Source organism: Dermochelys coriacea, chromosome 2 (genome assembly GCF_009764565.3).
Source record: "Dermochelys coriacea isolate rDerCor1 chromosome 2, rDerCor1.pri.v4, whole genome shotgun sequence".
In the NCBI taxonomy this organism is placed as follows: domain Eukaryota; kingdom Metazoa; phylum Chordata; order Testudines; family Dermochelyidae; genus Dermochelys; species Dermochelys coriacea.
Window position 1 is genome coordinate 244319980 of NC_050069.1, and position 19569 is coordinate 244339548.

General features: G+C 41.6%; 1 long non-coding RNA gene across 1 annotated transcript in view; it reads left to right on the forward strand.

Moving 5' to 3' along the window:
• The first annotated feature begins 1212 nt into the window (after positions 1-1212).
• Positions 1213-19569, forward strand: part of LOC119852041 — a 43756-nt gene continuing 25399 nt past the window's right edge. Inside the window, exon 1 of the long non-coding RNA XR_006279471.1 lies at positions 1213-1444. This is a non-coding gene — a long non-coding RNA (uncharacterized LOC119852041). The remainder of the gene's footprint in view (positions 1445-19569) is intronic.

A 19569-nucleotide genomic window follows, 5' to 3' on the forward strand; every position in this document is an offset into this window, starting at 1 on the left:
TATTAACCTCCTCTCTTCCAGACAGAGCTGAAAAGGGAGTGACTTTTCATCTAAACTGAATTGATCAGGTTTTCATTGTCGGTCTTTGCTTTCATTTGGAAATTTCTCTGTAATTTACAGTTGACCAAAAGAGACGAAAACCTGGCTGAATTTCTTTAGCTACCAGAATGTTTGTTTATAATTTAGTATTCTGAAGTATGGTGATTTGGGGCTTAACCCTGTTCCCCGTAATGAATAACAAATATTCTATTGACTTCAGTGGGAGCAGAAGTAGGCTTTCACTTAATTGAAACAAGGAGGAAGAGGGAGGAAAGTGTTTATCCTGTTTGAGCTGGGCTGTTAGTTAGATTGGGGAAATAGTTGATTGTTCCAGTTAGGAGATAGAAACGGATTATAAGTATTTCCTTTGATAGAGTCTTGTTTATTTACAAAGATTATACATAAAGTCCTGGTTCCCTGAACACAGTGGGAATGAAACAGCAGGAGAAAGCTCACGGTTACAAGCCTGCTCTTCCAGTGTGCACTCTGTGCTGAAAAGCTTTCTCTCTTTCTTTCAGGACCACATTACCAGTGCTTCTGTCCCTGTCAGCTTGGTTTTCTCACTGCTTCTCTTTTGTTGACCTGATTCACTCACACAATACCCAGCCAAGCCCCTGCCTGCATAGTTCAAACTCCTGAGTGGCTTTGGATGTACCTACCTTTTGGCAGGAGACATGGACTGGTGTTTGGCATGGAGGCTGCTTAACTGTTTCAGCTACCTGATTGCAATGGCTTCTTTGCATTTATACCTGACCTAGGTACCCAAGGTATAATGAAATTTAGGATTTTGGAAATGGTGATTGGAAGAAGGGGGGCACAGCATCAGGCAATCTCAATCAGGGCTTCAGAAATGGGAAAACTTGGCCTCAGTCCATCAAATCAACCCACAGCATTACATAGATGTGCAGCAGATGGAAGCTACTTATTGGGGATGTAGACCTAGGGTATGTCTACACTGCAGTCTGAAGTATAATTGCACCTCAGATAGATATACCGGTGCTAGCAAAGCTACAAATAGCAGTGTAGATGTGGCAGCACAGGCCAGGGTAACAGAACCGGGGAGAGGGGAGTGGCTAGGGCCCTCCCACTTTTTGAAAGTGTGGGGGGCATGTCCCATCCATTTTTCACCAGGGTGGACCCACTCCTTCCCCTTCTCTTCTCCCCGAGGCCCCACCCCCTGTCCCGGCCAGCATGCAGCCCAGCCTGTGGGGAGCCGTGGTGGACCCTCCACCTACCCAGGGTGCGGGAAGGCTGAGAGCAGCCCCCAGCTCATCTCCCCGCCCTGCTGAGGGCAGGTGGAGGGTCCATGACTCCATGCTGGCTCTCCATACCTGCCTGCGCGGCTCTTCTCAACTAGGCTCCAGCTGGAGGGGGAAGGACACCTCGGAGACACAGCCCGGCCAAGGTAAAAGCTGCATGGGCAGCTGCGAGGAACTGTGGTACAGACCCTCCTCCCACCCTGGGCGAGAGATCCAGGGGGCAGGGACCTGGGCCGGGGGCTGCTTGGCCCCCCCCACCGAAGGCAGGTGGAGGGTCCATTGTGGCTCCCTATAGTTGCCTGCATGGCTCTTATCATGCCCGGGCTGTTGCTCCAAGGGCCCCACCCCCAGCCAGAGCCAGACTGGGGAGAACTGCACAGGCAGCTGTGGGGAGCCTGGGTCCCTCCACCTGCCCTGGGTGGGTGGGTGGGAGGGGGGCTGCTTTTGGCCCCCGACCCCACTCTGGCTTCCGGCTTGGCTGAGAGCGGGGCCTCGGGGGGTAGTGGCCCCCGGTCCTCCCACTTTTGTACCTTGGCAGAGGCTGTACAAGTATGCTAGAGACCCAGTGCGCCTAACTGTGTTGCTAAAGCCTGTGCCACCTCTGCATCTACACTGCTGTTTTTAGCCATGCTAGCACAGGTGTGTCTAAACAAACCACTCCATCTCAGATCACAGTGTAGACATGCATGCTTGGAGTGTGTGATAAAAATTGTGGCAAGAATAAGCATTTATTAGCCAAGCTTGACTTTTAGCTGCTGTCAGGGCAATATTTAGTTTGAACTGGAAAACCAGCGCCTTAATTTTAATAGGAAGACCGATGTGCTGGAAACTTCTGGCCTTACTCTAAGTGAATGTATTGTCAGGGCTAGCTCTTCCAGTCACTGTGCATTGATTCCTCCAATGTGCAGGGAATTCTCCATTCTACCAGTCCAAGTTAAATATTAACATGAGTTGTCAGTAGGTGAACTCTGTGCTACATTTGAACTGAGAAAGTGAGCGCCTTGGTTAAGCATTCAATCAGATGGGGGAAAAAAACCAAAACACTCAAAAAACAATGCCTTGAACTGTAACTTGTTCGTTTGACTTTCACTGCACTGGAGCATGGAATTAATTCAAAGGTAATTTTTTGTTGTTGTAGATTGAATAATTACATCTCCAAGTGTTTGACGTTAAACCTTGAAGCAGATTTAAGCATTTAGGATATATTTCGTATTAATTTGTGAGAAATGTCCTTGAATCGTTCTTGTTAAAACACAAGATGTGACCAGAGCTGATCAGAGCATTAAATTGCACATTGACAGCTTGTGCATTAGAAAATGTAGAAGAAGAAAGATTTCTCTAACAACTAGCGAAGGGTGGTGTTAATTGCAAAGGTAAAAAGCCTTCTTTGGAGACTGTGTAGTCAGGTATTTGAAGGTATTTCCATATATTTATAAGGAGAAATAATGTTGGCTCATAGGAACAGAAATATTCTTTGTGTGGAACTTTACCCACTGCGCCTTGTTAACAATGCTGACTGACGCTTGCCAACAAAACATTCTAAAACATTTATCCACTGTCATATTCCATAAGTTACAGAAAGCAGCTGAGCCTGTGTCAGGTTGTTTAATATTCCAAAGTGGTAAAGTGCTTCTCTGTGAACTTTGGCATTAAAACATTATAACGCTAATTGACAATTTCCAGCAATCAAAGTAAATGACTGAAATAACTTATGGGTAAAACTGAAATAAATTTCATAACAGCAGCCATGGAGTTTCTAGGGGGCAATGGTTTCTTATGCCTCATGCTACCCCAAACGTGGTATTTGCTTAAACCACACCCTCTGATGCATCTTGCTGTTTAATTGGCTCACTGTTCTCAGTACAAAATACATAATTGATAGCACTATCCTTTATTAGTATGAGGAATGTTTATTCCAAATGTAATGAGAAACATATCTCACAAAAATTATATATTTTGAACTAATATGAGGCTCCAAATAGAATTTTATGTGTACAGTCACTGTATGCTAAATTCTTCAGATATGTAAAGGAATATATATGAATTACAGTGATCACTTATTTTTATTGTTCAGCTAGAGTAGAACAAGGGAAGTTGGTCTTAAGCTTCATAAGGAAAAAAATTATTCAAGGCCTGAATCAGCAAGCCTTTAACTCCATTGTTGAGAAGTAAGGATAGGCAAACTTGTCTTGCCTAATTTCTGAACACATTGTAGGACTGAAGGTTCAGTTTTTGTTTGCATTTTGTATTGGAGAGGCTCTGGGAACAAAAGAGAAGCAGAGTGGCAGATTAAAAACACAGAAGCTGAGGAAGAGGGGGAGAATTTTCACAGCAAAAATATAGCATGTTTACCATATAATGGGCACCAAGTTATGGCAGTCTAGCTTTTGGGGGATTCTTCTATCCCTAACTCATAGCAGAAGCTTCTAGCCACTGGGTGGAGAATACAGAGGTGCAATTGGTTTAAGTTAAAAATAAAAACTGGATCACAAATTCAGACTAGTTTTGTGAACCTCCCCAAAACTGGTTGAGACGCTAGCTAGAGCATCTCATTCCACAGACTTCACCCACCCCTAATCAGAGCACTTAGGCAATAGAACAAGCTGCCAAGGAAAGTTTTGTAACCAATATCCCTGGAAATATTGAAGTCTAGACAAAACACTTGTCTATTAGAGATAGTGTAGGCATAATGAAATCATGCTGCAGGGGGGTAAACTATCACATACTTGCCTCAGTATTAAAAAAACTACAACTTTTCTATTTTTAACCGATATTTTATTAATTGTAATTTATCACATCACCTCCCATTCTCCACTCTCCAAATAGCCAAAGATACATTTCAGCCAGTATTAATAAATTATATATAAAGTTTATGGTATAAAAAACTGAAAACAACAAAAATACAACCAGTTTTAAGAATAAAATAGCTTTTTTCCCCCCTTTGGTTCTGTTTGCTTTCCTGATACATAATAATTGCTAGCTGTGTCTATATATGAGCAATTCAACAAGTTTACTTTCCCAAGGCTAGAGAAAATCATAATTTTCATTGTCACACTGCATTATCTTCCAGGAGAAGAGCTGGAAGTTCCATCATTTGAGGCCTTTCTAAATTGACTGGAGGAAGCATTAGAAAATACACTGTAGGGTACTATCCTGCATTTTCAGAGAAATAAACTAGCTAATGCTTACAAAGGCCTCAGTGCTAGGAATGGATCCATGAATGCAGACCTCTGCACCTGTCCAGAGCTCCCCTTTACTTCAAGTCTGTGCAGACATACGGAGTCACTGATGAAGCGAGCTGTAGCTCATAAAAACTTATGTTCAAATAAATTTGTTAGTCTCTAAGGTGCCACAAGTACTCCTTTTCTTTGTATGGATTTGATTGCAGGTTTAGAGCTATAGTTACATAAGGCCATATTCTGCTGTGCTTTCTTGAACAAATTTCTCATTAGCTTTAATGGAACTCATCTCTAATAAAGACAGCACCATTTGGCCTAATGTACTGTAGACCCAGGGACAGTCCAGGTGCTTTTCTTGTCTGGGAATGTTTGACAATCTTTCACCTACATTATGTAAACTTCTAAAACAATTTGTGCCATAGATGGACAAGAAGGCTCACCTGTAAAACCAGAAAGCAAAATATATAGTTAGTCTGTGGGAAGAAAACCACGACCAGCAAAAAAATTTTCTGTGGCCTTCCTGAAAGGTGGGTGGGCTCCTACAAGCACAAAACTAATACTCCTTGATCTTACTAAGCACTGGTCTACGCTACAAACATGTCAGTATAACGATGTCACTCACACTCTTGTATTGACCTAACCCTGGGCATAGAGAGCACTATGTTGACAGGAGGGCTTCTCCTATCGCTTCTCGGGGAAGTGGAGTACTTATGGGAGAGCTTCTTCACTAAGGACTGCAGTTCACCAATGCAGCTGCGCTGAGGCGCTGTAAGGGTAGATGAGCCCTTAGTCCCATGTAGATATCCAATCGTTGCTTAAATACATTAATAACACTTGATTTCCCCACTTCAACTGGAAGTTGAATTCACTGGTTTACCACTCGGTAAAATAGCACGTCCTTACGTTTTTTCTTATAAATGGTCTTTCTTTTTATGCCCCCTAGTTCTTACCTGTCAATAAACTTCAACTAGGTAACAAGATTTAATTATGTAATCCTTGAGGGAGGCCCCAAAATGTGTCCCTATAGGGCTTGCCAGAGTCACAGAATCACCGGGTTGCAGGTTTGTTGCAGCTATACCTCCTCCCATCCTCCTATGTCCTTCCCTCTTTTAGCGTGCCCCGGCTGCCTTCCCCCACCTCCCGTGACCCCCTGTGTCCGTGGTTGCTGCAGAGCTGGTACAGAGCTGGCAGAGTTAGTTCTGGGACATCTGCAGTGGCTATCCGTTCCAGTGTTAGTCTCTGCCCACCACCCCAAGCTGGTGCAAAGAGGCTGTAGCACAACCTTGACCCAAAGAGTTTTAAATAGCATACCTATAAATTCATTCTCCGCTCAATTGCTCAGTTTTTACCCTCCTGATGCCACAGTTGCACCAAGTGTTTCATCATCAAAGAGCAGTGCTGTTCACCTTATGGTCAGCTTGATGTATGTATGTGACCTGAAGGACATATTCAGATTGTTCAGAATTTTATCTTTATTTTTTTAAAAGGTACATTTCTAGTTCTTGTTGTTCTGAAGAAAAGCTTCCAAATGTGAACTGAGTGCAGTGGAACCCCTATAGCATTAACTAATTGGGGATTGAGGAGTTCATAAAACTGATCATCTCAAAATGACAGTAGGCCCAGTGCATAAGTTTCAGTATGGTGCACTGCATCACTTTCCTCTTGTCTTTCAAACCACTACAAAGCCATTGCCAGTGCACTGAAGGCATCGGAACATGAAGGGATGTTGCCTTGTTCTTCATCTACATTACTCTTGTGGATATTTGTGTGTGTGTAAATGGTTTGTATAAATTGGTTTTATGAACCCCGATCTTACCAACAAAAAAACCCCCATGTTCTAATCTAACGTTTGCCTGAGTCTTCAGAGAGCCTGAGACAATGACTCAGGCAAATCACCTCCCCTGTTGATTTCCTTGTAGTGTCCACTCTAAGATCCAATGATATTCCACTATCAACTAGCTAGTTGAATGCTGATCATTTTAACGGCTAGAATAGGGGAGCAGGTGCGAGTGAAGCCCACAGGGTGGTGGGAGTTGCTGCAGGGAAGGAAGTGAAGAGGAAAGAACCCAGGAAACAGACAAGAAAGAGGCAGGGAAATGGAAAAAGGAGACAGGGAGGACTAAAATGCTTTGGTTTAACTGAAGTTGTGGGGCTCAGTGTAGGGGAATTGGGTGGAAATGAATAGCCTGTGATATACAGGAGGTCAGACAAGAGACTCTAATGGTCCTTTCTGGCCTTAAACTCTGCAAAACTATGATGGAAAAGAAGTAAACAGCAGACGCAGTGGTGGCGATAAAGGGGAACATATTTTTCTCAGAGTGTTGCTGAATCTGACAAAAAGGTACTGAGTAAATAACACTTAAAAGTTTAATTGCTATATTATTCTCCCCTTGATCTGTCTGGAAACCTCCCAATGACACCAGCGGGAGATTGCTGTGGATTGAAGGGAGTATTGAGTCCTAATTTTTTTCCTCTGGCATACAAAAACCTAAATTAACATCAAATTCAGTCCTTAGCGTCAAATTGGTTTGACACCCTGCTATAGTGGCTTTTTAGGATTGACAAGACTTGAATTTCTAATGTCAAAAATAAATAAGAAAACATTTTTTAGTTTTATTTTACAAAAATATTTTTAGGTCATCTTTATTAAGCATATATATAAGCAATAAAGGGCACAATCCGATTTTTTCCCCCTTGGCTGGTACCCTTTACCAATCTTCAGTATGGTAACTGTGACAGTTGTTTAAATAAGAACCATATATTTGTTTACTCAGTATACGAGTCACCTTTTTTTCAGTTTCTGCAAACATTCATCTGAATGAAGTTTTGTAAAAATGTTTTGGGAAAGAGAAAGTGAGCCAATACTTATGTGATTCTGTATTTGCATGTGAATGTGCACCAGAGTCAAATCCTGACTTTATTGAAGTCCATGGAGAAACTCCCTTTGACTTCAATAGGGTCAGGATTTCACCCAGAACTCTTCACCAGGAAATCAGGGAACTAAAACATCACCGTGTAATGTAGGTGACAAAGCACACAGCGAACACAGCAAATTACAGAGAGTGAGTGCTCCAAGAAACGTTCTGATGACTAGTTTCTGAGGCAACCTGTGGGCTGAAGTATATTTGCAGGGACCATTCGTGGAATAATTTCAAATAGCAGACAGTGTATCGAACTGTGTTCACGGATAACTCACAAACAGAAAAAATTAGTGGACTATATAGATCAATGCAAATAATTCACCTGAATCCAATCTGCCCTCAGCTTCTCTTTAAATGGAGTGGTGTGGCACTTACATACAGCCTCCTAACGTCCTTATTCTGTACTCTCTTCAGTTTAGTTCTTTCTTCCTTCAAACAAAATGAATAAATGTAGGCACTTTGGGTGAGTTGCATGATAAAGCCAATCAGAAACCAAGCTATGAAGGCTGAGGGATTTTCTTGGGATTGACTGTAAACACAGGAAAAAAAGGTGTGTGTGTAAGAGAGCAAGAGAGAGACAGATGGGGAGGGAGGAATGGAGAGATTGGGGGTTTGGGGGGTGGAAGTAAGTAGAAAACCAGAGAAGCAGTGGTGAGTGTGGTCCCAGGAAGAAGTTGAGTGTCAGAGCTTCTTATCAGCACAGTACTCTCTGGAAAGGCAGACTTGGACTTCTGTTTGTTTCTACTGTGTTCAGGGAAACAGGACTTTGTGTGCATTCTTTGTAAGTAATGGAATAGCACCAAAGAAATACTTGGACTTGTATAGTCAATTTAGTCTTATAGTGGAAAGAAACCGGCAAGGCCCCAAACATTGGCTAACCACTCAGGCCAAAGAAGCAAGGGGAGGGAATGGTATAATTAATGTGTGTATGCAAACTTCATGGAGGGATTGTCTAGATTAAGGATTAACCTTCATTAATACAGTTACAGCAGTGCAAACCTCCAATGTAAGCACACTGCACTGGTGCAACAGGGGCTTGAACTGGTAGAATTTACCCGTCACACTAGTGCAATTTTCCCTGATCTAGACAAACCTGGCGGCTACTGAGCAGTTGCTAGGGCAGATTTTCAAGAGTTCATCCCCACAATGGCTTGTTTTGGGCTCAATCCTATAATGTGGTGAACACCCTGGCCCTGACCTAGCAAAGCCTTTGAGCAAGAGAGTAATTTTAAATATATGAGTAGCATCACATACTTTAATGGGACTATTATATGTATTGCTGGATCAGGGTCAGAATGCCTAGCACCTTATGGGACCGAGCTCTTGAAAATCTGGCCAATATATTTCAGTACTTAAATGGGAGCTCTTGGGTAGTGAGCTTTTCTGAAAATCTAGTCCTCAAATATCAACCCTCTTAGCTATTTCAGTGATGATCATTTTAGCAGAAACTTCCAGCGTATGTTTTTATCCCAGTCTTAATTACCTCCCCAGGAGGGGAATTTACCATGAAATAAACAACACATGGGCTAGTCTACTGATTGTAGTATTGTTATTTATTTGTATTATGGTCATACTTAGTACAGGGGCACTGGAATGGGGGGTAGGGGGCCATGTTCCCCCCACTTTTAAAAGTGGGAAGGCTATGCCCTCCCACTTTTTAGCGGCTGTAAGGGTGAGCGAGGGGGTCAGGGGGGATAAGAGCAAGCAGGGGCAGGGTCTTGGGGGGAAGAGGTGGAGCAGGGACTTGGGGAGAAGGGGCAGTGTAGGGGCAGGGCCTTGGGGGGAAGGGGTGTCGCAGGGGGTGGAGCCACAGTTCAGGTGCTGGTGCCCCCCCCCCCACTGTTAGGAAGCTTTCTGCCATCCCTGAATTTGTAGCTCTACTCATGGACCAGGACACCATTGTGCTAGGCACTGTATGGACATAATATAAAGATGACCCTTGCCGAAAGAGTTTACAATCTAATTAATTAAAAACTTCAATATTTCAATGTAGATGAAGCTGTCTCATAATTTCAAGTTTGTCCCACTATAGTGTTGTAGAATCCATGGACATTTATCATTCAGGTTTAGATTGCTCCAGTGTACATAGGACCTTGTTTTTTCTCACTAAATCAGTACTAAACCTATGCCCCACATGCTGCTAGGAACCTTATACTGGTTCCCCAGGCAAAATAAACTATGCCAACAAAAGGAATATAACTGTTTGTATGCACTAGGGCATTTGCTGGCACAGCTATGCAGTTAGCGATGCGATTCTTTTCTTTTTTGATCACACTCCTGATTGACATAGCTATGCCAGGAAAACTTTTAAGTCTACATCAGGCCCGAAAGCAATGTGTGAACTGTATGTGGTTGTTGGAGAGCCCACTTAATTTTTCAGAAAATTCTGGGCGTTAACAAAAACTGGTCAACAGTGGAATTTCATTTTCACAAAAAAATGTCAGTTTCAAAATTTGGTTTTCTTTTCATGTGGAACAAAACCAAGACCTTTTAGATTTTTTCAGAGAGAGAAACCATACCCTCCCTGGAATAGCCAATAACCTGAGTTGGAGCAGGGATTTGGACCTGGGTATCCCATGTGAGTACCCTAACTACTGGACAATTGAATAGTCTGGGGAATTGGTCTCTCTCATTTTGACCACAAATTCCATCCTGGACTTGAGAAACCTTCCCAATGAAAGTTTTGTTGAAACTTACACAGAAAGGTTCAGTTTTGACAAATCAGCACTTTCCAACAGGAAAATGTTTTTTGTCAAACAAATTCCCGAGTAGTTCTAGTGTTAATTTGAGTGTCCTGGCAAAATTCCATTTTGGATAATTGGATTATGCTTACCCTTAAATTACTTCTGAAGGTCAGTTCTTATATCATGCCAAACTAATTTGCCCAGCCATACTTCTCCTTTTCAAAGAATTCCTAGTGATCAGTTTCATCCCAGAGGTCTATGTTTGCATAGACAAAAGCAATTCTCTTGTAAGTCTTTTAAGCAGCTTTTCTTCTTTGAATATAATGGGCCAGATTCTGATCTCAATTATGTGGGTGTAAATATGGAGTAGCTCCATTGACTTCAGTGTGGAGAAATAGACCAGAGTCTGGCCCATTATGTCTTATTTGCCTCAAGAAAAACATGCAGAGGTGACACTCTCAAAGAGTTGCTAGTAAGCAGTCTTCCTTTATCATATGTTAAGGATCTGAAAGCTGAATACAGCTTGTACCAGAATCTTTCATTTCACAAACGGTATGTATCTTCTGACACCATGGAAAAACATCAATTGCTATCAGATAAAGGGATATAGATTAGTTACTTTAAAAAGAATATATTGAAAGCAAGAGTGGAAGATTGCATTTGGTTCAGCCACATTTATTTAGATACCTAATATCAAAAGTCATGGAGAAACTTTTATGGCGGATTGACATTCAAAATAAGGAATCTGAATATTACTGTAGCAAAATCACAAACATAACTGGGAAGTTTGACCAGCGTTCATTCTTTCTGCATTTTAAAAACACTTCCTTATAACATTATAGCTGTATTGTCTCACTCTAGAACATCCTTTTGATTTGAGGTATCTACTTTCCAGTTTGTGGACCTAATGAGTGGTAGATGTCTCCATGACCTGGTAATCTTATCGGTCCATCAGAATATGGATCATGCAGACATTTTTGCATAACCAAAACTGTTATCTTTAATGTATTCTAGGCTTTTCCTTCAGTCAGTGGCAGGGCAAGAAGTGCTGTCTTTGCTGTAGCAGTGGGTTATAAGAATGTTGAAAAGGAAAAATCTGTCTAGCAAATGCTTCTTTTGCTTTCGTCTGGAATCACATTGTGCCTCCCTAATGTGCGAAAGTTTTATGGCCTTTACCAAGTGGTAATATTTTGTTTACCAGAATTTTTAAAAAAGCTTAAATTACTGGGAGTGTGGCATTCCCTCTCAGTACACTGTCATGTAACAACCTGAAATCATTCATATAGTCTCAATTTGGCATCTCTAAAATATATTTATTTTTGGAGTCCCTTTTGCACAGAGTATGAGTGGGTCCGATTCTCCTTTTGCTTATATTGTTTTCACGCAGTTTAAACCATTGGCTTCAGTGGTGTTGTTCCTGACTTCTCCCTGTGTGAGAGGAGAATTGGGCCCAGTATCTTTATAACTTGCCCATCTTCTTATAGGATTTGCATATATAACTGAACAGATCACTGGCCTTCATCATAAAAATAAGTGTCAGCTTGTTTTGATCATTCAATCCAGCTAACTAGACACATTTCAAACAACACTGGTGTGTACACTACTATGATTCAATATTTTAAAACAGCCACAGAAATTAAACTTAAGGGATTTGAGGCCCCACAATGTTGCTAAGTAAATATCCAGCAATGATAATATGTTGGATACATGAGTGCCACTGCTAACTTAGTTCCATTTCAGGATATCAAGAATCACAAACACCTCTTCCCCACTTTAATTGCTCTGTTTCATTTGTTTGCTCAAGTAACGCAATACTTTGGACTAGAATAGAGACTGAAAGGTCTCAAATAGTTTATTTCCTGGAACAAGCCCAGAAATGCAGGAGAGGCCCAAACATGTCGACTATTGATCATAAACAGCAGCTAGCCTTGTGCTTTTTTAAATAAAATTTGCTGACTTTTAAATTGATTATTATGACGCCCTTTTGAATTCCTTCTGTAGTACAAATTCTTTAGTTTGCATAAGGAAATATTTAATGGCAGCAGGCTGCTTACTTTGGATAATGATCCACTTTTAGCATTTTAAATGAGACATTGGCTGAATAATCAGGAGATTAGTTACAATTCTGAATCATATGCTACTGTGTCTGCCAGTTGTTAGCCAGACACTAGAGCAGACATGTCCATTGGTGACTGAACGTGAAAGGGCTCTCTCTCTTTGTCTGTCTTCCCCATGCATATTAACAAAGTAAGCACGTGAGTCAGGATCTCTTTATCCTTAGGCAGCAACTCTACCAGGTGAGCCATGATAAGCTTGTCTCTTCTGGAAACTATTACAAAATGACAGGATATTGAACCTGTCGAAGTTGGGTGAACTTGTGAATACTGAAGTCTTCTATCAATGTACTCTAGACTTCTTGCCCCATAATGGACTGTTCATTTCCACCTATCCAGATCAGACCATCCTGTGTGTATATCAGTAGCTTTGTATTTTTTTTTAACAAATAAATGTATATTTTAATTTTCATGTAGTCACCTCTTGGGATGCCATTTTGTGTCCTCAGTACTAAATAGTTTCTAAATCAGAAAATTCTTCAGTTGAAATTCCTGGGGAAATTTTAAGTAAGCAAAACATAATTACCCACAGAAGAATTTGGCCAGGTCCCTGAAAAAGATGCATTATATAACCAAAATGTTATTCTTGCATCTCATCCAAAAGGTAGCAGTGTGCCCTCCAGCACAGTACTCGCTGTGAGACAGTGGTATAACTTTACTCCTACCCCATTTGCTAGAATCCTTTCCCTGGTGGCTTCCTTTCTTCTTTTTTTCTGCTTTCCCTGGTGACTGTTGCATCCCTTTCATTTCCTTGGTGGCTCACTTTAATCTTGGGGGTTATTGTTGAACAAAAACAATGGAGAATATGCTGCAGAGAGCAACCCAGCATTATTCTCTAGCTCCAATGAGAGGGTCCTATGATTTTGCAGGATAAAGATCTGAGTTCTATCTTACTGCTGCCCTCACGTACCAAGTGGCAGTGGTGTGCGCATAATGGCAATAGCAGAGTCCTCTAGGTGGCAAATAATTCCTTGTACGTGTTGACATTCTCCGAGATATGTCATTTTTTGACATTGGACACATATGGCCAACTGGGTAGAAAAGTGGTTTTCAACCTATGGGCCATAGACTATGTCTAGGGGGTCCGCAAAAGGTTGTCATTACCATAGAACAGTGGTTTTCAACCTGTGGTCCATGGACCCCTGGGAGTCCACAGACTATGTCTAAGATTTCCAAAGGGGTCCACACCTCCATTTGAAATTTTTTAGGGATCCGCAAATGAAAAATGTTGAAAACCACTGGGGTAGAATATATGCCATATGAGCCGCAAATATGGGATTGTGCTTAGAAGTGCTGAGAGTTTGCACAGCTTGTTTCTTTTGGAAAAGGGCACAAAAATGCACATGTGAACCTGGTAAATTAATGAGTATATTTATACCAAGTTTCTCTCAACTTGAACGTGTGTCTAGTTGTTCAAAAATATCTTGTGTGCTTTGTGCCCAGAATCTATCATCATAATTAATTAAGTGCACAGGCTAACCTCGCTGCCCAGCCACTTGTGACAATTTAGCTCACTGTGATTATAATGTTAAAAAATCTGTTCGCCTGCTATGGCCTAATTTGCCTTTTTCTTTTTATGCTGATAATGTAGCTGCACCCATCCTGTGAACATAGTGTAAAAAGTTTCTATTCTTTTGGCTTCTGTTATGAACAAACTGTCAGGGTCTTTGCAGCTTTAAACAGCAAGTAAAATTAAAACATTGATGCCATCCTTGGCTAGATTTGTGACATGGAGATTTATTTCTTGAAAATGTGCCTGTACAAATGTCATTCAGCAGCATGAACACTTAAGCAAGATATGCTTTTTAGGTTGAACATAATTTATTATATGAATTTAATGAATTACAAAACACGTCTTCCTCTCACCCTTATACACGCTGCCTAGAACAAGGACTTTGGGATGATTTGAATCCTTTAAATCTGCAAACCCAGCCACCGACACTGCAAGGAAGGTCTGGTCATGGGAGGTGCTCTGAACCCTCAAAAGATGCTCAGGATCTTGTAGGACTGAGCCCTGAATGAGGATAAATAAAAACTAGGACTGGGGTTAATTTTAAAGGTCTATTTTTCAGGGTTAGGCTACATTTTAAAGGCATATTTTTTAAATCCATATTATTTAGGCCAGAAATATGGAAGTTCACAACATAATAAGCACTTCTCAGCAGGAGTAAAATGTATAATGCATTTAACATGTAATTAATTGGCATTATTAAGGAGGACTGAGTTTTTGTGCTTAAGGCACAGGAGATTCCAGGTCTGGGTACAAGTCTCTGCTCTGTCACAGACTTCCTATGGGGTGAAGGATTCTTCCTAAAAGTAGGGAGGCCATGAGGCCCCGCTCTTCCATGGCCCCGCCTCTGCCCGCCGTCTTCCCCCGAGGCCCTGCCCCCGGCCAAGCCAAAAGCCAGAGCTGGGCCGGGAACCCTGGGCCCCTCCACCTGCCCAGGGTAGGGGAGGCCAGGAGCAGCCCCTGGACATTGTCCCTGCCCTCCCCCCCCGACTCCCTGCCTGGGGCAGGTGGAGGGTCCACAGCTCCCCACAATTGCCCATGTGTCTATTACCCTGACCCTACTCTGGCTTCCGGCCTGGCCTGAGGGTGGGGCCTTGGGGGCCGAAGACCTGCAGCTGGGCAATGGTAAGAGCCACACAGGCAACAGTGGGGAGCTGCAGACCTTCCACCTGCCCTGGGATGGGGCACCCGGGATGCGAGGAGATGAGCCAGGGGCTGCTCTCAGGCTCCTCCACCTGGGGCCAAGTAGGGGGTCCGCAGCTCCCCACAGCTGCCTGGGCTCTCTGGGCAGCTCTTACTTGGGCCGGGCTCCAACTTCCAGCCTAGCCGGGTGGGGTGGGGCTTTGGGGGCTGAAGAGGAGGGGCAGGGTGCTGGGTCTGTGGCGAAAAGCGGACGGGTCAGGCCTGTCCACTTTCAAAAGTGGGAGGGCCATGGCCCCTTGCCCCACCCCTCCCCTTCCTCCCCCCCCCTCGTTCTGGCACCCTTGCTTCCTATGTGACTCAATTGCTTTGTGGTTCAGTTCCACATCAGTAAACTGACAGTGATAGTTGTACTTCTTTTCTGTCTGTCTGTCTTTCCACTCTGTCTGTCTTGTTTATTTATATTGTAAATTCTTTGGAGCAGAAACTGTCTCTTAACATGATGGGTAAAGCCCCTAGTACAATGAAGCCCTGATCTTGGTTGACGCCCGTAGGTGCTGCTGTAATACGAAGAACAACAATGATTGAGTCTAGGTGAAGTAGCGATTTTTCTGAAGGTTTATCTAATCTGTCTAAACTACCCAGTCATCATAGCTATTTATATCCAGTCATATCTGAATAGCTGGTGACATTATTTGCAGAAGAGTGTGTTTACTAGATTCCAAGCTGCTGTACAGAGAGAAGAAGCTAACACTTTTGTTTAAACATTAGCACTCAGTTTATGATTCATAACCATTATTAAATCAAGGTTGACACTAGTTTATTGTCTCTTTGGCCATGACTGCACTAGGAAACAGTACCATTTTTGACACTCATTGTCAGGTATAGCTGCCTCATGGCTCCAGTCACTGTTGAAAATGGTTGTTCCACTTGGAGAAAGGGCCAGGTGAGTTCAAATCTGATTGTAAGCGAGCATGGTCAAACCCTAGTTCTAAGAGAAGTTGGCAACACTATTATACAATATAACAGAGGGTGAACATGGTTGGTCCTGTCTGCACAAATGGAACAACACTCTAACATCAGTTTTAGGTGGGCCTGGCATAGGTAGACAGACACTAAGATAGGTAGAAGGAAAAGCTGGCATCAAACACAGCAACTTTTAATTATAGACACAGACTTCGATTGGTATTGGCCTTTCATGGTAACGTCACAAATAACATTACTTTTCACCAAGATGGCACAGTTGCCCTTCACTTGGTGCCTCCAGCTCTAAACTCAGAAATGCCAGCTATAGTTAAAAGTGTAACAATACCTGTCAGTTTATTCACTGAGCTTCTTACTCCATACAATTTTGTACTGCTGGGCTGAGCTAAACTGGCACAATTGTGGCTTCAATTGCCCTTTGGATAGCGTGATCTAAGATGGAAAATTAACAGGGAGCTAAATGAATTCTCCAGTACCCAGGCCTAAAAAGGAGAGAATGTTGCAAAGGAAGCAGGAAGTCTGAAAAAGTCTTGATTAAATTTCCATATATGTTTGTTCTGAAGATACAGCAAGTACCAGTATGAAAAAACTATTAAAATACTCCTGCCTTCTCCCTTTTTTCTGGAATGTTGCTGATTGCAACTCCTTCTACTGAAGTTTTTCCCCTTTGAGTGCTATAATTCTGAACTGTTATAAGAGCACATATTTAATAATAATGCCAGGCAGAAAAACCCAGAATCTAAAAACTCGTATCTGGAGGGCCAGAGATCCTGTTGAAATAAAGTTGTTAATGGAATTAGAATCACAATGACACACTGTGTATGGTTTCCGTTTATTGCACCCTGATGACTTCTGAAGGAAATGGGGCAGACTCCTACAAATTCTTGCAAATGGTGAGGAAATATATTTTAATGCACAAGATAAAAAATGAGCTTTTAAAGCAGATTTAAGTGGAGCTGGGCTTCAGGATAAATAAATAATCTTTTCAAAGGCATTTGGAATCTGTTTCATCAATCAAATTACTGAGAGATGATGATTACGCTGTGCTACATCAGATCAGGAGCAAATTTTAACCCAGTAAACATGTTCCACAGCAAATACAAGGTCTTGGGTCACTGAATAGTCTTAACATCTCCATACTGTCCTTCTTTGCAGGCACTTGCCTAGTCAATGACAGTGCATTAGACAAGTATGGAAGGTGACAAGCATTTTTTTCTTTTTAGTTTAATTTAGTTTAGAATTTTATGTTGGCACAAGGAGCTGGCCTGACAGCAGGGTCAGGTACACTATGGCTATTGGCAGTACACTGCTCTACCTCCACTTGGCTAGAAGGGACACCTGTAAGGTCTTGTGTACACTGGGAAATTGACTGGCATAGCTATAGCAGAATAAGCTATTTCACCGTAGCTATTCTAGCATAGCTTCCAATGTGGATCTGGAGTAAAAATGATTTTATTCTGGAATATTTACTGCACTGTGTGAGTTTATTCTACTATAGTCATGCTAGTCAGTCTACCTGTGTAGACAAGGCCTAAGGATAATAGGATAGGTCAATTTTCATGTCTTTTTCATCCCTGGGGTTCCATGATGAGATTACCTAACAAGAATTCTAATTTTGATTATGCTTCTATGGTAGGGATAACTTTCCATTAGGAACTGGACTGAGAAGGTCTCCTCATGTTATGAAAGCCACTAAACAGGAACCAGATTCAAAACTCTGTTCCTAATGAGACAGCTTTTCCAAAGACATCAGCACTCTCAATTGGGACCAGATTTTCAGAAAGAGCTGAGTTCATGTTTGGCTCAAATGAGGTGGCCAGAGTTCAGTACCCAACATCTCCCCTTATTCTCAATGGAGCTAATGTATGCTGAGCTCTTCCCCAAATGTGGCCTAAATCTACTGTTAGGTATTTTTGTGTCAAATTAGATCTGCTCAATTACACTTCTAAGTAGGTATTTAGTATAGCTGGTCAAAAAATGGAATTTCCATTCTGTGGGAAATTATGACATGTAAAATTTGTTTTTATATTTAATCGAATGAAAAGTCAAATTTCATACAGAATGGAAATTCTGAAACCATTATATTGTTTTGTTTTTGATGTCAAAATATATTATCAAATACAATACACAAATGATAGAACTATTGAATTTAATATTACATTTAATATAAATTTAAGACAAAATGATAAAGTAGAAATGAAATCTCACCTTATCAAAACAAAATGAGAACGTTAAAATGATTCATTTGATACTTTTCCTGTCTAAAATTTTATCTAAATTGACACCTTCCCATGGAACATTTAAATTTGGATGAAACTATTTTTGGACAGAAAACTGTTCCAGTGAGAATTTTTTGATCAACTCCAGTATCCAGATGCTTAAATCAGCCTCAGTGTCTGAAACATTAAAGTGTCTTATGGATTTAGGTGCCTATTATTTGGTGCCCAATTTTGAAAACAGGACCTCAGTTACAACCAACATGTACTAAATGCGAAGTGATGAAAGGATCCCACAACAACTCATTATTATCTGCTGAACCATCTATCCTGCAAATCAGATAATTGATTTGGTAGGAGGAAATAGCTACTCTTCCACATTAAGCAATACCAGCTGCAAATGAATCATTATGATAGATATCTGTTGTCAATTCTATCCTCAAATCGTGAATTCCAGGTAGAATTCCAGCCTGAAACAAAACTCCAGATCCAAGCAACTTAAACATTTGAGAAAGTTCAGATTCAGAAGTGGCTCTGAATTTTTGTTGCCTGGATCCTTCTTTGATTCTAGAGCATCTCTAAAGGCTGGGGCTGGGTTAATTGAGCATCTCTGGCTCGTAGAAACTCTAATGCATGTTAAACTAGAATTCAGTCCAGCATAGACAAGGTTCGAGAGCTAAGAGGGGCCCCACTCTCCTGAATGCAGTGCCACTTCCCTCTTCCAAAAACCCAATATGTGACACCTATTTATGGTTGTCATAAAAATAAAGGGAAGGGTAACCACCTTTCTGTATAGAGTGCTATAAAATCCCTCCTGACCAGAGGCAAAATCCTTTCACTTGTAAAGGATTAAGAAGCTAAAATAACCTCGCTGGCACCTGACCAAAATGACCAATAAGGAGACAAGATACTTTCAAAGCTGGAGTGGGGAAACAAAGGTTGTGTGTGTGTGTGTGTGAGAGAAAGAGAGAGAGAGAGAGAGATGCTTTTGCTGGGAACAGATCAAGAATGCAATCTCATGAATTTCCTATAAGGTATTTACCATCCTGATTTTACAGAGGTGATTCTTTTACCTTTTCTTTAATTAAAATTCTTATTTTAAGAACCTGATTGATTTTTCATTGTTCTTAAGATTTAAGGGTTTGGGTCTGTGTTCACCTGTACAAATTGGTGAGGATTTTTATCAAGCCTTCCCCAGGAAAGGGGGTGTAAGGCTTGAGGGGATATTTTGGGGAAAGACATCTCCAAGTAGTCTCTTTCCCTATTCTTTGTTTAAAACCTTGGTGGTGGCAGCATACTGTTCAAGGACAAGACAAAGTTTGTACCTTGGCGAAGTTTCTAACCTAAGCTGGTAAAAATAAGCTGAGAGGGTCTTTCATGCAGGTCCCCACATCTGTACCCTAGAGTTCAGAGTGGGGAAGGAACCTTGACAATGGTCAAAATAAAAGGGTGTTGTGGAATTTCTGGTGAATGTTTTAGAAAGAAAGAAAGCTACTGGGAGGGCAAAGGGATGTATGAATGAG